This window comes from Nannospalax galili, unplaced genomic scaffold, assembly GCF_000622305.1.
Source record: "Nannospalax galili isolate Female #2095 unplaced genomic scaffold, S.galili_v1.0 scaffold334, whole genome shotgun sequence".
Taxonomy (NCBI): domain Eukaryota; kingdom Metazoa; phylum Chordata; class Mammalia; order Rodentia; family Spalacidae; genus Nannospalax; species Nannospalax galili.
In genome coordinates this window covers 656,576-675,307 of record NW_008336888.1, presented here as the reverse complement: position 1 = coordinate 675,307, position 18,732 = coordinate 656,576, and positions in this window count along the sequence as shown.

Sequence of the window (18,732 nt, the reverse complement as noted above, 5' to 3'; positions counted from 1 at the left end):
TCTGAATGAATTCAGAAAAGAGTTAGAAATATTGAAGAATACTCAGGCTGAAATGAAGAAGGAAGTGAAACACTCAGTAACCAATTAGAAACGACAGGAGAAAGCATCACAAACAGGATGAAAGAAATGGAAAAAAGAGTATCAAGAGTAGAAGACAAAGCAACAAATCAGACCACTCAAGCAAAGATTATGAAAAATTTAAGAAAACACAAGATTGGAATATGCAGGAATTGTGTGACACCATAAAAAGACCAAACTTGCAAATCATAGGCATACAGGAAGGAGAAGAATCTCAGGATAACGGTATGTACCAGATCTTCAACAGGATTATAGAAGAAAATTTCCCAAAATTAAAGAAAGACGTGCCCATACAAATATAAGAAGCATATGGAACACCAAATAGACAGGACCAGAAAAGAAACTCTCCACGGCACATCGTAGTAAAAACACTACATGCACAAAACAAAGAGAAAATTCTGAAAGCTGCAAAAGAGAAACAAGAAGTCACATATAAAGGAAAACCCATTAGGATCACACCTGACTTTTCAATGCAAACTATGAAAGCCAGAAGAGCCTGGACCAAAGTATTCCCAGTGTTAAATGACCACAGATGCCAACCCAGATTACTTTACTCAGTCAAATGTCTATTATAGTTGAAGGGGAAAGAAAAGTCTTCCATGACATAAATAGGCTGAATGTATATCTACAAAATTCATATCTACAAAAACCAGCCCTTCAGAGAGTTCTCTGAAGCAATACAAAGCTGAAGAAAGGAACTATACCCAAGGGGTGACAGAAAGAAACTCAATGAAGGTATAACTGTGGAAATGCACAGCTACACCAAGAATGTGAACAGAAATAAAAATGACAGGAATCAATACACATCTTTCACGAATAACTTTAAATATCAATGGACTGAACTCCCCAGTCAAAAGACACAGACTAGGTGAATGGATTAAGAAACAAACCCATCTTTTTGTTGTCTGCAAGAAACTCATCTCACTTTCAGGGACAGACACTGCCTTAAGGTGAAAAGATGGAAAAAAATATACCAAGAGAATGATACTAAGAAAAAAGGAGGCGTTGCAATTCTAATACATAAAAACAGTACTACAGGACTGTGAGACCCAGATTAATCCAAACTCACCAATAGTAGGGGACTTCAGTGCTCCATTGCCTCCATTAGATAGGTCAACAGGAAAGAAAATTAACAGAGAGACATCGGAAATAAACAATACCATACATCAAATGGACCTAACAGACATCTACCAAATATTCCACCCAAGCACCAAAGAATATACTTTCTATTCAGTGCCCCGTGGAACCTTCTCCAAAATCGACCATATACTGGGGCACAAAACAAACCTCAACAAATACAAAAAGATTGAAATAATTCCATGCATTCTATCAGACCACAATGCAATAATGCTTAAAAATCAACACCGGAAGAAACCCTAGTAACTACATGAACACCTGGAGATTAAACATCAAACTCCCAAATGGTGAATGGATCTAAGGAGAAATTAAGAAAGAAATAAAAAAATTCCTGGAACTAAATGAAAAGGACAATACAGCACAACAAAACCTGTGGGACACACTGAAAGCAGTCCTTAGAGGGAAGTTTATAGCCATAAGTGCCCACATTAAAAAAATCAGAAAGGACACAAATAAATGACTTAACATTGCAACTCAAGACACTTGACAAACAACAACAAATGAAACCTGAACCCAGAAGACAGGAAGAAATAACAAAAATCAGAGCAGAAATTAATGAAATAGAGGCAAAATGATACAAAGAATCAATGAATACAAGAGCTGGTTCTTTGAAAAGATAAACAAGATTGACGAACCCTTAGGCCAGTTAACCAAAAGAAAGAAAAAGCACCTCCAAATCAACAAAAATCAGAGATGAAAGGGGAAACATCACAACAGACACCTAAAAGATCCAGAACATTATAAGGGAATATTTTAAAAACCTATACACTACTAAATTTGAAAACCTAAAAGAAATGGAGAGGTACCTAAAATCATGGGAACCACCAAAACTAAACCAAGAAGAGATCAACAGCTTAAACAGACCCATAATACATAAGAAAATTGAAACATTAATACAAAATCTCCTGACTAAAAAAAGCCCAGACCTGGGTGTGGTGGTGCATACCTTTAATCCCAGCACTCAGGAGGCAGAGGCAGGTGGCTCTCTGTGAGTTTAAGGCCAGCCTGGTCTTCATTAGTGAATCCAGGCCAGCTGTGGCTACAGGGAGACTTTGTCTCAAAAAGACCAAATAAATAAATAAAATTAAAATAAAAAATAAAGATTAAGCAAAGTTTAAAAATTAAAGAGTAACTATCTGGTCTCCATAGTGACTCCAGGCCAGTTGTGGCTACAGGGAGACCCTATCTCAAAAAGACATACTTGCAAACTGCATACAGACACACATCAGAAAGATCATTCACCATGATCAAATAGCTTTTAATCTAGAGATGCTGTATGGTTCAATATAAGTCAATAAATGTAATAAATCATATAAATGGATGTAAAAAATGGTAACATATTTATCTCAATAGACCCAGAAAAGTTTGTGACAAAAATTCAACGTGCATTCATGTTAAAAGTCCTAGTGGGAATTGGACTGAAGGGAACATACCTCAACATAATTAAAGCTATATACAACAAACCCTGAGTCAACATGATTCTAAATGGAGAAAAACTGGAAGAATTCCCATTAAAATCAGGAACCAGATAAGACTGTCCATGATCTCCACTCCTTTTTAACATAGTTCTTGAAACTCTTGCAAGAGCAATAAGACAAGAGAAGGGAATTAAAGGAGTAATAATTGGAAGAGATCAAATTATCTCTTTTTGCAGACGATATTATATCTAAGAGATGCCAAAATTCCACCAGTATACTCCTAGAAATGATTAACACTTTCAGTAAAGTGGCAGGTTACAAAATTAACCTACAAAAGTCTGTAGCCTTCCTCTATACCAATAACAAGCAATCTGAGAAAGAGCACATAGAAACACTCCCTTTCACAATAGCTGCAAAAAATAAAAGTACCTTGGAATAAACCTAACCAAAGACATTAATGACCTCTACAATGAAAAATTTAAATCTTTAAAGAAAGCAATTGAGGAAGACATTAGAAGATGGAAGGACCTCCCATGCTCATGGGTTAGAAGAATAAATATTATGAAAATTACTATTGTACCAAAAGCTGTTTATAGATTCAATGCAATGCCAATCAAAATCCCCATGACATTTTTCACAAAGTTGGATAAAAACATCCTAAGATTCATATGGAAGCACAAAAGACCTCAGATAGCCAAAGCAACCCTGAGCACTAAGAACAATGCTGGGGGGATTACTACACCAGACTTTAAGCCGTATTACAGAGCTATAGTCATAAAAACAACACGGTACTGGCACAAAATATAGACTCGTAGATAAGTGGAACAAAATTGAAGACCCAAATATGAGTACATGCAATTTCAGCCACCTGATATTTGACAAAGGGGTCAAGAACACTCACTGGCGGAAAGACAGCATGTTCAGCAAAAGGTGCTGGCAAAACTGGATCTCCACCTGTAGAAGAATGAAACTAAACCCTTATCTTTCACCTTGCACAAAAGGTAACTCCAAATGGATCAAAGACCTCAATGTGAAGCTGGAAACTCTGAAACCGTTAGAAGAAAACATCGGCAATAACCTACAAGATATAGGTGTAGGAAAGGATTTTCTAATCCAGACCTCAATCACTCAGGAAACAAGGTCAAGAATCAACAAATGAAAACTCATTAAACTAAAACATCAAAAGAATCAATGAAGAAAGTGAACAGAAAACACACAGAATGGGAGAAAATCTTCACCAGCAACACATCTGACAGAGGTTTAACATCCAGAATATATAATGAACTCAAAAAACAAAGAATCAGGAAAGGAAGTAGCCCAATTAAAAGATGGGCTAAGAAGTTGAACAGAGAATTCTCAGAAGAAATAAAGATGGCTAAGAAGCATCATAAAAGGTGTTCAACATCATTAGTAATTGGGGAAATGCAAATTAAAAGCACTTTAAGATTTCATCTTACCCCAGTCAGACTGGCTATGATCAAGAGAACAAATGATGCCAAATGTTGGAGAGGATGTGGGGAAAGGGGAACACTCATCCACTGCTGGTGGGATTGCAAACTTGTTCAACCCCTATGGAAAGCAGTGTGGAGAACTCTTACAAAACTACAAATGAACCTACCATTTGACCCAGTTATACCACTCTTTGGCATATACCCAAAGAACTCATTCTATTGCAGAGACATTTGTACATCCATGTTTCTTGCTGCTCTTTTCATAATAGCTAAGAGATGGAAGCAACCTAAGTGTCCCTCAACTGATGAGTGGATAATGAAAATGTCCTTTATTTATATGATGGAGTTTTCCTCAGCAGTAAAGAAAGATGAAATCATGAAATTTGCAGGTAAATGGATGGAACTGGAAACTGTTATACTAAGTGAAGTAACACAGACTCATAAAAACAAACTCCTTCATATGTGGATCCTAGAACCAAATCCTGATAAGTGAGGATAATAAAAAGGAGCCAGGGAGGTAAAGGAAAAGAAAGAACCTGAAAGAGAAGAACAGTAGGAAACAGGTCTTAATAAGGGAGATATGGATAAAAATGTGGTTATTGTAAGGGGAGGGCGGGTTACACAAGGAACTTTGGGGATAAAGGGAAAGAAGGATCTTAAGAGAGGTGGGACCATAGAAGAAGGGTATTATTAAGCGAGAAATGGGAAAAATAGGGGCACTTTAAATGGGGGAAACCATGGTGGAATGGTTAGACAATGTGAGAGATAAATAATGCCTAGCAAGTTTAAAAAAAAAAAACAGAGGGAACCATATTAATCTAACAACCTACTGAGAATTATACATACAACTAGCTCAAGGAACATAATATATATCTAGTCAAGGTTCATCTCAGAACCCTTGGTCTTTGCCCAATCTTTATCTACATAGCACATGGTAATTAAAGTACCAGACTGGTGGAATTGATCTTCTTGGATGTTTATCAGCCATACTTTGATACCTAAACTAATTTGGTCAGAGGGACTTAAAGAACATTTTTTGGTCCTTGACCACCAAGGTCGACTAAGTCCCAGGGGACTGTGGAGCACCTCTCAAAATGTCCTGTAACTGTGGTGAGTTACCTGTCCTCTTGATCAAGGAGGCCATGGACACCCCACCAGATGGTCTTGAACCAGGGTCCAGTCTACAAAGAGGAGGGTCAACACAGAGGAAACATTTCCTCCATGCTTCCAAGTGAAGCCAGCCACGGTTGAGCAGGACCTTTGATTTATCTTCACATAGATGGAACCTGTAAAAGAAAGGATCCAGGGGTCTTCCCAAGCCCATGTGACCCCCAAGGAACAGATCCCCAAACAACCTTAAGTGTAAAAATAAATTAGTTTATCTGGGCCAACTGCATGGTCTTAAATACCCAAAATGAAAGTATAACCAAAGATTAAAGGGATCATTATAATTCTTCAAGAGTCCATGTGTATAGCTAAAGGCTACATAACAAGAAACAATGCCAGACAGGAGATACCTTCCTTTGAGTTTTTGGCCAGGGTGGCCCAAGAGACTCCCAGACAGTAACTCAGCATAGAACTGGGGAAGTGAATACCAGACCCTAATCTTATCTAAAAAAATATTGGCAACTGCTTGCTGCTAGATGAAGAAGAGCTGATCTTCCTAAAACAAGGAACTCAAGATAGGCTGTTAGGCTCAGTGCGTGGACAAACACTAGGGAAGGGCTGGGGGCACTGACACCATAGTGGACAGTAACAGATGACAGAGTGTATGGGCTCCAGTGGAGGTGGGCTATGGGAGGGTGCTACTTGGGATGTAGGTATAAAGACGAGTAAGATATTTTGGGATGTTCTGTATGAAATACACACACACACAAAATCAATAAATAAAAAAATGAGTTATATTTGTGGAAGAAGCATAAAAATTTGCTTCATGTTAACTAGTAGATGTGAAAAACATTACCATTGAAATGTACCTAATGACTTTATATCCATGCTCAGGTGCCAAGGATCTCAGAAAGTAACTGACTGTGACTAGTAATAATCAGATATATAGACATTAGAGATGCATGTGCAAACATTTAAGTATTAGTTGCATTAAAAATGAGTTTTTCTGTATGAAACAGCATATTTTAAAATGAAATGGAGATCTTTTTTAAAGGTCATAACCTCATTCAATTTTATGTCTTATAGCATTTATACTGAGTACAATATTGTATAACTGTATTAATTCAACTATAAATCTAAAAATTTACAGCCAATTTTGAAAGAGATGCATCTTAGCTCTCAAAATTGTTATTGAATATGTCAGCATTGTTACAATGAAATGCTTCTTCTAATTATGTGGTTACTAAATAAATAGTTAAAAACACTTTGAAAAGTAGAATATGGGGAACAGCACCCCTTTACTCATGGGGGAGCTTAATTGGTAGTCTTCACTGAAGGTCTTCCTCACCAGATTCCCTGCTAAAAGAACTATCCAAGGTTTAGAGCAGGGCACAAACTCAGAACTTGTCAATGACCTCCCCCAAAGATCAGCAGAGCACATGTGTGTTGAGCAAGTTGGTTTACTGCTGGCTGCAATGAAGGAGATCACATACCATGGCGAAAGTTAGGGTGTTTCAGAGAAAAGAAGTTAGGAAGGACCTTGCTATGGCAGAATTCACCTTTTTGAAATAATCCTTAAAGTTATATTGGTAGGTCTTTTGGGAACTAATTAGGATTAGATTAAGTTATGAAAGTGGGCCCTCATGATTCCTTAGTGGCTAAATAAGAAAAGAGCTTGGTGTGGTAGTACACATCTAAAATCCCATCACTCAAGAGACTGAGGCAGATTACAAGTTCCAGGCCTGCCTGGAGACTTTATTTCCAAAAATACCTAAAATTCAAGCAAGCATACTTGTTGTTTAGGGCATACTCTCTGCCATGCCACAACCCCACAAGAAGACACTCACCAGATGATGCAGTGTTGGCCCCATGCTCCAGAACCATGAGCTAAATAAATCTCTACACTTTATAAATTACCCAGGGCATGGAAGGGGGAAGGTGGTGTCTTAATTTGATTAAGAACTGTTGAATGAAATGTATGAAAGTTCAATAAACAATATTTAAAAAAATTACCCAACTTGTGGCTTTCAGTCATAGTGACAGAAAAGCCCATTACAAAATTTTAGCTTGTTTGGTGATTTGGGAGAGGGGAATCAAGGAACTGTAATTGAAAGCTTTGTAGGTATGGACTGGATGCTTTCAGGAAGCAGATTCCTGTGCTTGAGTGTCGTTAAAATTCCTTCTCTACAGAGGGAGGAATGAATGAGGTGTGACTTTAATAATTGGCAAAGAAGCAGTTGGTCCAACAAGGAGAATTTTGGACATTCGTTTGGTGCTTTGAACAGTGTTTATATTTTTGTTCATGGTTGGATCTGACTATGGGATGTTCTTGGTTTTGCTTTAATTCATCACAGTCATAGTGTGGCCTGGTTTGATATCGATATTCGGTGAATCGTTTGTTCAATAAGGCCCAGCTCTCAGGGCTAGCACCAGCTCCTAGCAACACCGAGTCATGCCTATAGACACAGGTGAATCCCTGGATGTCAAGGTCTGCTCTTTTTCTTAATGTATGTTGTCTTGTGAAGCCATATTGATTATCAAAACATGTGGACATATCTGTACTGCTTTGTAATTAGCCATTGTCATAGCCTTTGAGGGTTTTGCTGCATACCCATTCCTGCACCCCTTCTCTTCCACACCTCCTCACACCTCCTGTTAGGTGGCAAAGCAGAGAACCTTCCAGATCTTACTCCAGCTCAACCATTAGTGTCTGTTCTGATGAGTATCTGTGCAGTATCTGTTGTTAGCATTATTGAATATGGCTCAGCTTTGAGATTGTGGTTCCTTTTCCACATTAAGATGGAGAAAAGACAAGAAGACAGAAAAAAGGCAGAACACTGAAACAAGAGGCAAAAGAGAAGGTAAATAAAGATGAGCTAGGAACAGGGAGAAGACCTCTAGAGAACGAAGCTGAGATGGGTCCTAAAAAGTGAGCTTCACAGAGGGTAAAAACTGGAAAGAGCAGTTCTTGTATTTACTGTGGTTTGGGTCTATTGAGTGCACCTCAAAATGAGATTGCCACCAGCTGGAGCTAAGGAAACAACCATTTTGTTCACAGAAGCTGGGGTTGGAGTTGGGTCAAATTTGGCAGACTAGAAGAACAAAACGAACTCTGTGATCAATGGCCACCCTGCTCAGTGCCAGGGAAGCTAGGTCATCCCTGAGGATGTTTCCACTGCCTTTCTTCTGCTTGCATTGTGGCAGGCTCTTTTGAATCATCATTTGCACAGGATCCTGTGCAGGTATGAGAAATCTGTCTCTGAGTTAGGATCAAAAGCAGCATGAATTTCCCTGCCAGTCTGGAAGGCAATGTGAGCAGATGGTGGTAGGAGCTGCCTGGGAACCTTGATTAACCCCACCACAATGTGAATAGGAATCACATAAGAAGGCCTTTTCTTTTCTACTTGGGAGAGCTTATACAGGCAGCCACTGGGGATGTGGGAGTGGGGTGGGGGCATGCTTAAGATTCTTTCCTTTGAAGTCTTGGGTCTTTGAATTGGCAGTATAACCCACTGCTCTTCTGAACACACAGGGATATCAGAAAGCATCAATTAAAAGGAAACAGAAGGTAGGCATGAAGCAGAGGAAGCCTTGTTCTGGTGTGCATAGGCTGGGCCTTGGGAGCCCAGCAGGACTTACTTGAATGTTCAATCCATCCTGAATTCTCATTGCAGTTTCGTGTATTCTGAAACTTGGGGGTGTCTCAGGCCATCAGAGTCTTTCTGGACACTTCCCAGTGCTCATCTGTGGGGAGTGGAAAAAGAAATTTGTGAAACTTGGGTCATGTAAAGTAGGGGTCATTCATGGAGACTGTTCTGAAAAGAGAGAGAGAGAGAGAGAGAGAGAGAGAGAGAGAGAGGCCCCACTTCACATATATACTTTCAAAAAAGTCACCACTAAAGCAGTCTTCAATGTGTGCTTGTGATATGTGTCTTAGGGAAATAATTGCTAAAAAGTTGTTCTTGGAGATGGGGTCCTTTCTCTAGGCATTATCAAGTGTGTCCAACCTGTGGCCCATGGACTACAAATGTCCCAGGATAGCTAGATAATGGATGATGGATTTTTAGATGACAGTGTCATGTCACAGTGTCAAAAAGCTAGATACCTCTGCAGAGTATGTTGCTTCTGTGAATTATTTTGTTTTGTTTTTGGCTGGGTGAGTGTTCCTAGAGAGATGGGCTTCCATCCTGGTCATACAGAGGTTAGTCAATATCACCAAAGGGAGTTGCTTTTAGTTGCCAAAAGTTCCACATATATTTCTATGACTGAGATAATGCTGTGGTTGAAATGCAGTTTGTTCTCCAAGAGTTCGTGTACTGGAAGCTTGGTCCTCAGTGTGGTGATGGAGGGGTGGTGTGACTTTTAAGGGGTGGGACCTCTTCCTTTTCTCTGACTTCCTGCCTTGCTTGTGTACCTGCAATTACGGTATGGTGCCACTGAGATGCCAAGGGGAGGATGTACCCTAAGAAGCCTTCACCAGACTAATGCTATGCTGTTTGTTTCAGCTTTGAAACTGGTCCAAATAAGTTTCTTTTCTTTATAAGTATCCAGTCTCAGCTATCTAGCAATTCCAAACCTGACCCTTTCTCTTTTTTTTTTTTCGAGTCAGAGTCTTGTGTTGCACAGGCAGGCTGGTCTTGAACTCCTGATCCCTCTGCTCCACTTCCTGGGTCCTGAGATTTCAGGCCCATACCTCCATATCCTGTAATGTTTTTTCTAGTCCCTTAGACAGAACCCTGTAATCTCAGGATAAAGCTCTGATTCCTTATCATGGCTGGCTCTTCCCCACATCTGCCTGACATCTATCTACGTTCCCTACATGTTGCCTAGCTCCTTTCTGACAAAAATCTGAGAAATTACTTAGAATAAACCATGCTCATTCCTGCTTTTCAGCTTGTGCATGTATGTCCTTGAGAAAGCACTTGTAGACCTCATCCCTAAGCAGGACAGAAAGGACAGATCCTTATTACATTATTCAGATTTATTCAGGTTGTAAGAAAGAGGGACTTGCTCAGAGTGTTTTGGGTTTTATTTGAAGATGTTTAGAGAAATAAGAAAAATAGATAACTGCCTTTATCACTGCATTGTCCAAACTCACAATGAGACTGAGATCACTGTGGGCCATGGTTTGAAAGGTAGCATGGCTTCTTTCTTCATCAGCTCCCTCAGCCAGTGTTCGAGCTCTAGTTCCAACTATTTCTAAACTTTTCCTGTTCTGCTGCTACTGACTCTAGCTGCTTTCTTCCTTGTAAGTTTGATTTAGGTATGCTTCTGCTCATGGCTTTCTTTAAAGTGAGCCCTGCTTTTATGGCCTCTGTCTGTTTTCTTCCCTATGTGTCTCATATTTAGAATTTCTAAGAGAGGGAGTTTGGTTGTCCAGACAGTAGGCATCTGTGACAGAGGGGAGCTATGGAGCTGGAGCTGGGCTTTTGCTCTGGGCCACCTCCCTACAGAGCTCTGGCCAACCACGAGGTAATTGTCTTTAGGCCAGATGTTAATCCCTAGTCTAATTAGTTGCGGCTAAAGTAGCAGAGTTACTAGGGTAAAATATGTCAGTCTAGGATAAGAAATCCCAGAGAAGGGCTGCTGGAGGGTTGGCTGTGAAATGTTTCAGAAATGCTTGAAACTCAGAAAAAATACTGGACAGCAAGTAAGTGCTGTTTGGTAAAATATGCCAGGAGTCCAGAAGAGGTTGAGATCATTATGGTGTGGGATGGGAATTTCCCTGCTTACAATGTAAGGACCCTACTTACCTTCCAGTTTCCCTTCACAGAGACACTGTAATTCCTGCATGACAGAGCCATGTGCATCCAGGCATCTTGAGGAAGAAGGTCAATGTTTCTTTAATTTGGGGATGACACATTTCTTTGCTGCAAACTTACCTTACTCTAAACACTACCTTCTCTCCATGCTGTTCTCTGATTCTACTTCTATTCTAGGACTAGGGTACTGGGTTGGGATTATTGGTTGACATGGCCATCTTGCTCATTGGACTGGGAGGAAAGGGGCTGATTGGGACATACTCATCTCTGTATTCCATCAGCTACCCCAGTGCTAAATGCCAACAATAAATGCTAGGACTTGCTCATGTTTGTGGAGGTATCACTTTGTTTCACACACAATTCCAAGAGTTTTATTTGTACTAATACTCTATACAACATTCTTCCATGTAGGAATTATAATTATCCTCATTTTATGTTTTCAGAAACTGAAGCACAGAAAGGCCAAGAAACTGACCCAAGGATACATGGTTAGAATCAGGATTCACATTGGGCAGGACTTTAAATACCGAGCTCCACTACCTCATGGCAATAGAAAGCGCAGAGGAATTAATAGGCATTCAGTTGTTGGGAAGAAAGAGAGGAACCACTGATGAGGCTTTGAGAGAAAAGAAAAAGACAGGGAAGACATGCTCCGAGAAGGAAATGAGGCTCGCGAAATACATTGACCAGGCAGCAAATAAGAGCCTTGAAAACAAAGCTCGACCTGTCAGTGGGACCAGATTATGGATATACTCAGTAGCAAAATAAATGTTGTGCTTTTGAGGAAGGTAGTAACATGGTTAAAAGCAAGTCTAAGAAGATGAATCCTACTTCAGAGCACAGGAAGGGAATAAACCGAGAGGTTATCGCAATGGTCTTTGGATACGGTATCACAATGAGTGTGCACCCGGAATCAGACAGATGAGGGGTTGAGTCCTGGTTCTGTCTCTTGACATCTGTGTGACTACCTCAATCCCTACCATTCTGTTCTTTCATCTGTGAAACTGGAATTATTACTCACCTTATAGATTGTTCTGAGGGAACGTTACCCAGGGCAGACTGCAGAACCTCACCTTATCTTTCTTTTGTGTTGGATCAAGGTGATAAGGGCTTGTGCTTCTATGGAAACACTGGCAAAGGAATATCTGGGATATGAGACTCAGAACTTGTGGTTGATGGGTGCTGGCTAGTTGGGACAAGTATAGGTCAGTGAAGGGTTACCACAGGAGGTAAGTCAGAGGGGACTGGTCCTGTCTAGTTTGGTCACCAGCTTATCTAGACACATCACTCATTTATGCTGTTGGATGTAGTTTCCTCTTCTGGAATTCAAACATGTTAGACTAACAATTGCTCATTTTTTATTTCAGTGCTAAATGCAGTAACAATACATCTAGGAGGTTTAGAATCTGCACAGCAGGGAGAAGATAAAAGATGTCTAGCTCTGTGTTTCTCTTCAGAGAGAACCCTCCCTCCTTGTTGTCACTCTTATTCTTTGTTTTCCCTTTGAGTTAGAAACATCTTTGCTCTATTATGTTTTATACAAATGACCGTGGCACCTCAATATCAAGAGCAGGTTTTAGGACCGGGACAAAAGATGAGCCAGAGATAGCTTTTTCCCCCTGAGTCTTCTGGTCATCTACTCCTGACTTAAGACCCTCCATTTCTTTGATGGGGGAATGGGTGGTGGTGATGGAGATTTATCCCTTTTTCTTTCCCTGAAAACATGCCCCATAGTCTTCTTGGCTAGTCTTCACAGTGGTTTGTGATGTGCCTTAAATGTCCCCCTCCCACCAATCATTCCATGTAGGTGTCTTTTCAAAGAGAAAGAATGTAGTCCTGTACCTGGCAGAATACACATGCAGTCCCCTGCTAATAAATACTTTTATATTGTGAGCGCTTCTGTATTGCATTTTGCTGTGGATGAAATTAAATATCTGAGCAGTTGCTGAAGCCTCTTGTGAGCTGGTTTCCATGGCAGCCCTCAGAGGGTCAAGGCCCTCTCTCCAAAGGAGAGTAGTTTATTTTCAATTAGCAAAGGACAAATAGGTTTTTACTGTAATTTTGCTTATGGAAACTTCAGATAAATTTTCTCAGCCCTATAGGTGCCATGTAATCTTCCACCCATGTATCTTTATGGAGCTGGAGAAGTGTTGTTGACTTCTATAGCCGTTTAAGTCCCAGACACAGGATGTTGGTGATATAAACCAACAAAAGAATGGCATTTTTAATAAAAAGAGACACATTATCAACTTGAGCTAGTAGGTCTTAATCAAGTGCCTGTTGATAATTCCACCTGCTTGAGATGGCAAATTTCCATTCTTTGACTCCTAGGTTGTGAGTTGAAACTGAAGGTCTACTTAATGGAAAAGTGAATTGTGGCATTCTTTGAGCTGGTGACCAAAGATATGAGTGCTATCAACCATGGTGTTAAACATTTCAAGAATTACAGCCACTACAAGGAAGCGGAGGTAATTATTATCCAGGCATGCCCCATAAAAGAACGGCAACTCACCATGTGGAAATTAACTAAATATAATGGAATGAATGGAATCCTTAAAAACCTAAAGAATGAGATTCTGTTTGGTCCAGAACATGATCAAAATTTCTTGCAGTTCATTAAATTTTCTCTTCTGATGTGTCTAGAGCCGAATATGCTCCTTGAGTTATTGTATTTTTTTTCTTTTCTGTTTTGGAACTTCATTTAATTCTTTTTCAAATGTGTTGAATCACTTCTAAACTTTCCTACTCCATGCATATATTAACCATTTGTTTCTTTAAGCATGGTAATTATATTTATTTATTTTTAGTTGGGGGCTAGAGAGATGGTTCAGTGGTTGAGAACACTAGCTACTCTTCCAGAGGACCCAGGTTCAGTTCCTAGCACCCACATGGTAGCTAACAACTCTAGTTCCAGGGAGCTGACACCCTCTGGGTCTGGCTTCTAAAGGCACTGCATGATATAGGCACACTTACATACGTGCCAGCAAAACACTCATACACATAAAATAAAAATAAATAAAATTAATGATTCTATCTTCCCCTCCAGGAAAGCACCCTCCCCCCAGCCCCCCACCCCTGCTGGCTATTTATTAGTTGCCTGATCTCTCTGGATTTTCTGATTGAAACACACATATCTAAGAATTCAAAGCTTACCCAGCTATGAATCCTGAGGGGTACAACAATTGACCTGGCAAGATAGGTCCACTGGTGAAGTAGTGGCACAAGCATTATGGAAGTAACAATCCACTTCCTAATTTGACTTAAGGTCTCCTTCATAAGATGGAGCCCATATCTGACATTGATATCAGGCCTAGGAACCAGTGGCTAGACAGGTCACAGGCCATAGGGAAGAGCCTAACACTACTATTCTGCTAAATAGCTATAGTATTAAGCTGACTCCTAATGACTTATTGCTATACCTATAGATTAATGCATCTTTCAGCTCTTACTAGCAAAGCTTCCTTATGCAGCAGATGGCGATTAATACAGAGACTCATAACTGGCCAGCGTGCAGAGAATAAGAGGCTTCAGAGTGCTTATCCCTGAATAGGACACGTATATCAAACTTTTGTCTCCAAAAGCATGACTCATTGAATCATTGGCTTCATTATTGAATTCAGTCTCCTCTTCTCTCCAGAGCATGGCTATCAAAGCACCAAACCCCTGATCATGTGGCCAGCCCCAGCCTCAAATCACCTTGTTATCAAAACTATCTAGGAACTCACCTGAGTCATTGCATTAACATAATCCACCATCAGAGAGTCCACCAAAAGGAACAAAGCCATTTTTGTCATTTGGGAAATTTTAAGAATTTATAGGCCACTTTCCAGGATTGGGACAAAATCCAGCCAGATTCTTTATTAAATAGGAAATTCTTTAAGCTTTAATTAGATGCCTGAAATTTGGCATTTAATTAGAATACAGTTGGTATCCAAGAATATAAGCTGTTAGAAAGAACCCAAAGTAGGGAATTCAAATAGCGACCTTACACCAAGAGACAGCTGGGTTGTATTTAACAGCTGATATTAGAATGTCCTTAGAATGCAGTTGGGAGTCACACAGTACTTGACACATAGTAGGTGTTCAATCGATACTTATTGGATGAATGAAATAAGGTGAATGTGATTCAGACATTGATAGATGGGAAAACATAGAGGAAGAAGGATGAAGCAGTCAGGAGGATAGCCCCAGAACAAACCTACCAAAGGCACAATGCAAAGATGGACGTGGGAAGTTTAATAAAGTATCTGTAGATGCATGTGGAAAGGGAAATGGGATGTGTGGAATGAATTCAGATCTTGTGTACTGGTATTAATATACTGATTTGGTCACTTTAGCAAAAGTGAAAAGTAGAGGATTTAGTCCTAATCTAAATCCTAAACTCATAGATGGCTAAGGGAACAAGTTGGTTAGGTTCTACAAAGTCATCTGGTAGCCCACATTGCTCCATCTCAATGTTCAGCTCTCCCTCTGAACTATTATCTCTGTCATTGAATCTGGTTAATTCTGCCACATTTCTTTTCTGGTAGTGGGAAGGCAGACCAAGGAAGAGGGCAGGGATTTTAAAGAGATGATTCAGTTGCTGCCCATGTCATTTTTTCTTACATGCTACTGGCTTAGGTATTAGCCAGATAGGAAGCTGGGAAGTACGGTCTCTAGTTGAGAAGTCTTGTGCCTAGATAAAACTTAGGGGTTGTATTTTAAAATGTTTTATTTATTAATTGTATTTTATGTATCTGAGTGTATTGCTTATATGTATGTAAGTGTATCTGTGCCATACAGTGCCCACAGAGGTTAGAAAAGGACATTAGATCCCTTGGAACTGGAGTTACTGACAGTTGTTAGCTGCCATATGGGTGCTGGGATTCAAACCCACGTCCTCTGCAAGAGCAGCTAGTACTCTTAACTGCTAAGCCATCTCTCCATACTCATGGGGGGCTGTATTTTAAGAAATGAAATATAAGAAGGAAGGGCTGGGAGATGGCTTAGCTGGCAAAGTGTCTGCAGCACAAGCATGAGGACCTGAATTTGAATCCCCAGCACCCATGTAAAAGCTGGGTGCAATGGTGTGTGTCTGTAATACTGTGGAAGTGGAGACAGGCAGATATATGGAGCTCATTAACCAGCAAGCCTAGTCAACTGGTGAGTTCCAGGTTCAGTGAGAGACACTGTCTCAAAAAACAATGTGGAGAGTGATCAAGGAAGAAGCCTGATGCTGACCTCTGGTTGCCACAAGCATGTGCACACACATGCATGTACATATGCATATACCCACATTAACATGTATGTACACTGCACACAATACATATATAAGTGCAAACATGCATATGCACAAACACAATTCTAAGAATAGAATGGATATTGGGAAAAAATGAGCAGACTATACCATACTATCTTAAGGTGTTTGGACTTCAAATCCCAGGACATTGAGACCTGGGAGGAGTTTTGAAATGATCAACCTCAATCTAAAATATCTTCTGGTGCCTCTTGGGTGGCCTATGAAATGGATGATACACACTGATTTATGACAATGAGATGAAATGGGAGAATGACCAGCCTTACCACAAGCGGAAGCAGCAACTATCCCAAAGCTCACACAAGCATTTCTTCCATAGATGCTTGACATTTGGCCTTTAATGCCATTCTTTTGGGAAGGGCATTCTCCTGGAGCCTCTTCCTGCAAGGGCTCCGCTCCTGATGGTTCCTTCTGTGTGGAGGATTCTTCCTTAGAGGAACATCCTGGTCTGCTCTGCCCTGTGTCATTCCCTAGAAGATGAACCCAGAAGAAAATGGGATGGAATCTCTCAGCTCTACCTTAGTTCTATTGCTTTCTGTAGAGATGGTATTTCATTTTTTTTGTAGTTAGGAAAGGCCCACAGGGCTGGTCTCCAAGAAGGAGCTTGCTGTTTTTTCAGCTGCACCTGTCATTGGTGACTCACCGGAACCAAGCCAAAACCTACAATAGAGCTTTTGATCTTCATCCCCTATATTCCTGTGTTTTCCTTTGTGTTTTTGGAACTCCGGTGGGGCCCAGGAATGCTATTTATAAGCCTCTCAAAAGCTAACTGTGCATGCAGTGACTGTCCTTTGAGGGGATCTGAGGGACTCTGCCTATCCCTTCTGCCACTGAGAAACAAAGTCTGGCAAAATGGGAGGCTGCATTGACTCATCAGCAAACACTTGTAAAACTCAAGTCCATAAAACAAGGCTCTCTAGAAAAAATTAAGCTGGTGCTAATTAAGTAGGAGACAAGACAGACTTAGAATCAGGTTGAATTAGTGAATCCGGGTAGTTAATTGAACCTGTTGTGGGTGTGATGCAGTTTTCACATTTTTAAAAAATGATTTTTTCCTTGCATTATTCTTCTCTTTCTGGCGAGCTTAGACTTTTCCATAACATACTGGTTTGCTGCATAAACTTTCTTTAAAAGGGCAATGAGTACAATTTTCCATTCTACTTTCCAGGGAGCTTGGTTCCCTTGAAGTAGGCTTGGCAGGCTGTGGGATGTCCAGCTGCAGGGAGTCCCTCATCTTTGATGCTTAACTCCTGGGTCAGACTCTGCCTCCACAACCTTTCCCTTAGGATTTCGAGAGCAAGAAACAATCTTCTGGTGACTCAGGAGCCAACCCTGGCTGTGAGATGGAGAGCCCACATTTACAATTCAGTGGGAGGCTTTCTGGGTCATCATCCAGCTCAGAGGCTTTGAAGGAAGGTTGAGAGATAAGCTGCTAGTGAGGAGGCAAGAATGTGAGTCAGGGTGAGTAGCCCAGAGGGTTGGTTTGTTATCCTGGGAAGATACAGGGACAATTTAGCTTTCCACAGGCCCCAGGTCAGACTGATTATTATTTAATAGCTATAAAATGACTCCAAATCTTAGCTGCACAAAACAGAAATGCCAACTGAGATGGCTAATGAGCATCTCAAAATTATATCACTCACACAGACCTCATTTTCTGCCAAATGTACTGTTTCCTCACCTTTCTTTTTATTGACTGAGACTCCATTTACCACCTAAACAGCCTCAGTTCTTAAGCTATGAACACCCTGTGATGGTTAATATTGACTGTGAATCTAACAGGATCTAGAATCACCGAGGCAACAAATCTCTGGGTTTATGTGTATGAGGAAGTTTCTAGATTGGGTTAATTGAGGTGGGAAGTCCCACCCTAAACATGGTCAACGCCATTCCATGGTTTGGGGTCCTAAACTGAATAAAAAGGAGAAAGCAAGCTGAACAGCAACATTCTCTGTCTCTGCTTCCTGACTGCAGACACAATGTGAATAGCTCCTCACATTCCTTCCACCATGCCTTCCCCTGAGGAACTGCAACTTCAAACTGTGAGCCAAAACAAACTCTTCCATCCTGAAGTTGCTTTTGTCAGATAGTTTGTCACAGCAACAAGAAAAGTAAATATATACTCCTTGTTCCTGAGCAACACTGTGATCTTCTCTTGAAAATATCTCAATTTTTACCCCTCCTCACTCTCTCCCTGGCTTCTGTCTATGCTAGAGCCCTTTATTTATCATCTGAATTATTTAAATGCTTCCCATCTCATCTTCCTGCTCTACTCAAATCCTTTAAAGTGTAGGGCATAGCAAATATATCTCCTAATGACCAGGCTCATTCTCAATGGCTTAAAAGCAGTCAAATTGGAATCCAAACTTCTTATGGTAGCTTGTAAGACCCTAAATGCACTGGTTGCTCTGTATCTCTATGATTTTTCTGCTACTTTCCCCATAGGACTGTTCTCCAACCTTACTGCTCTTCCTGTTTCTCAA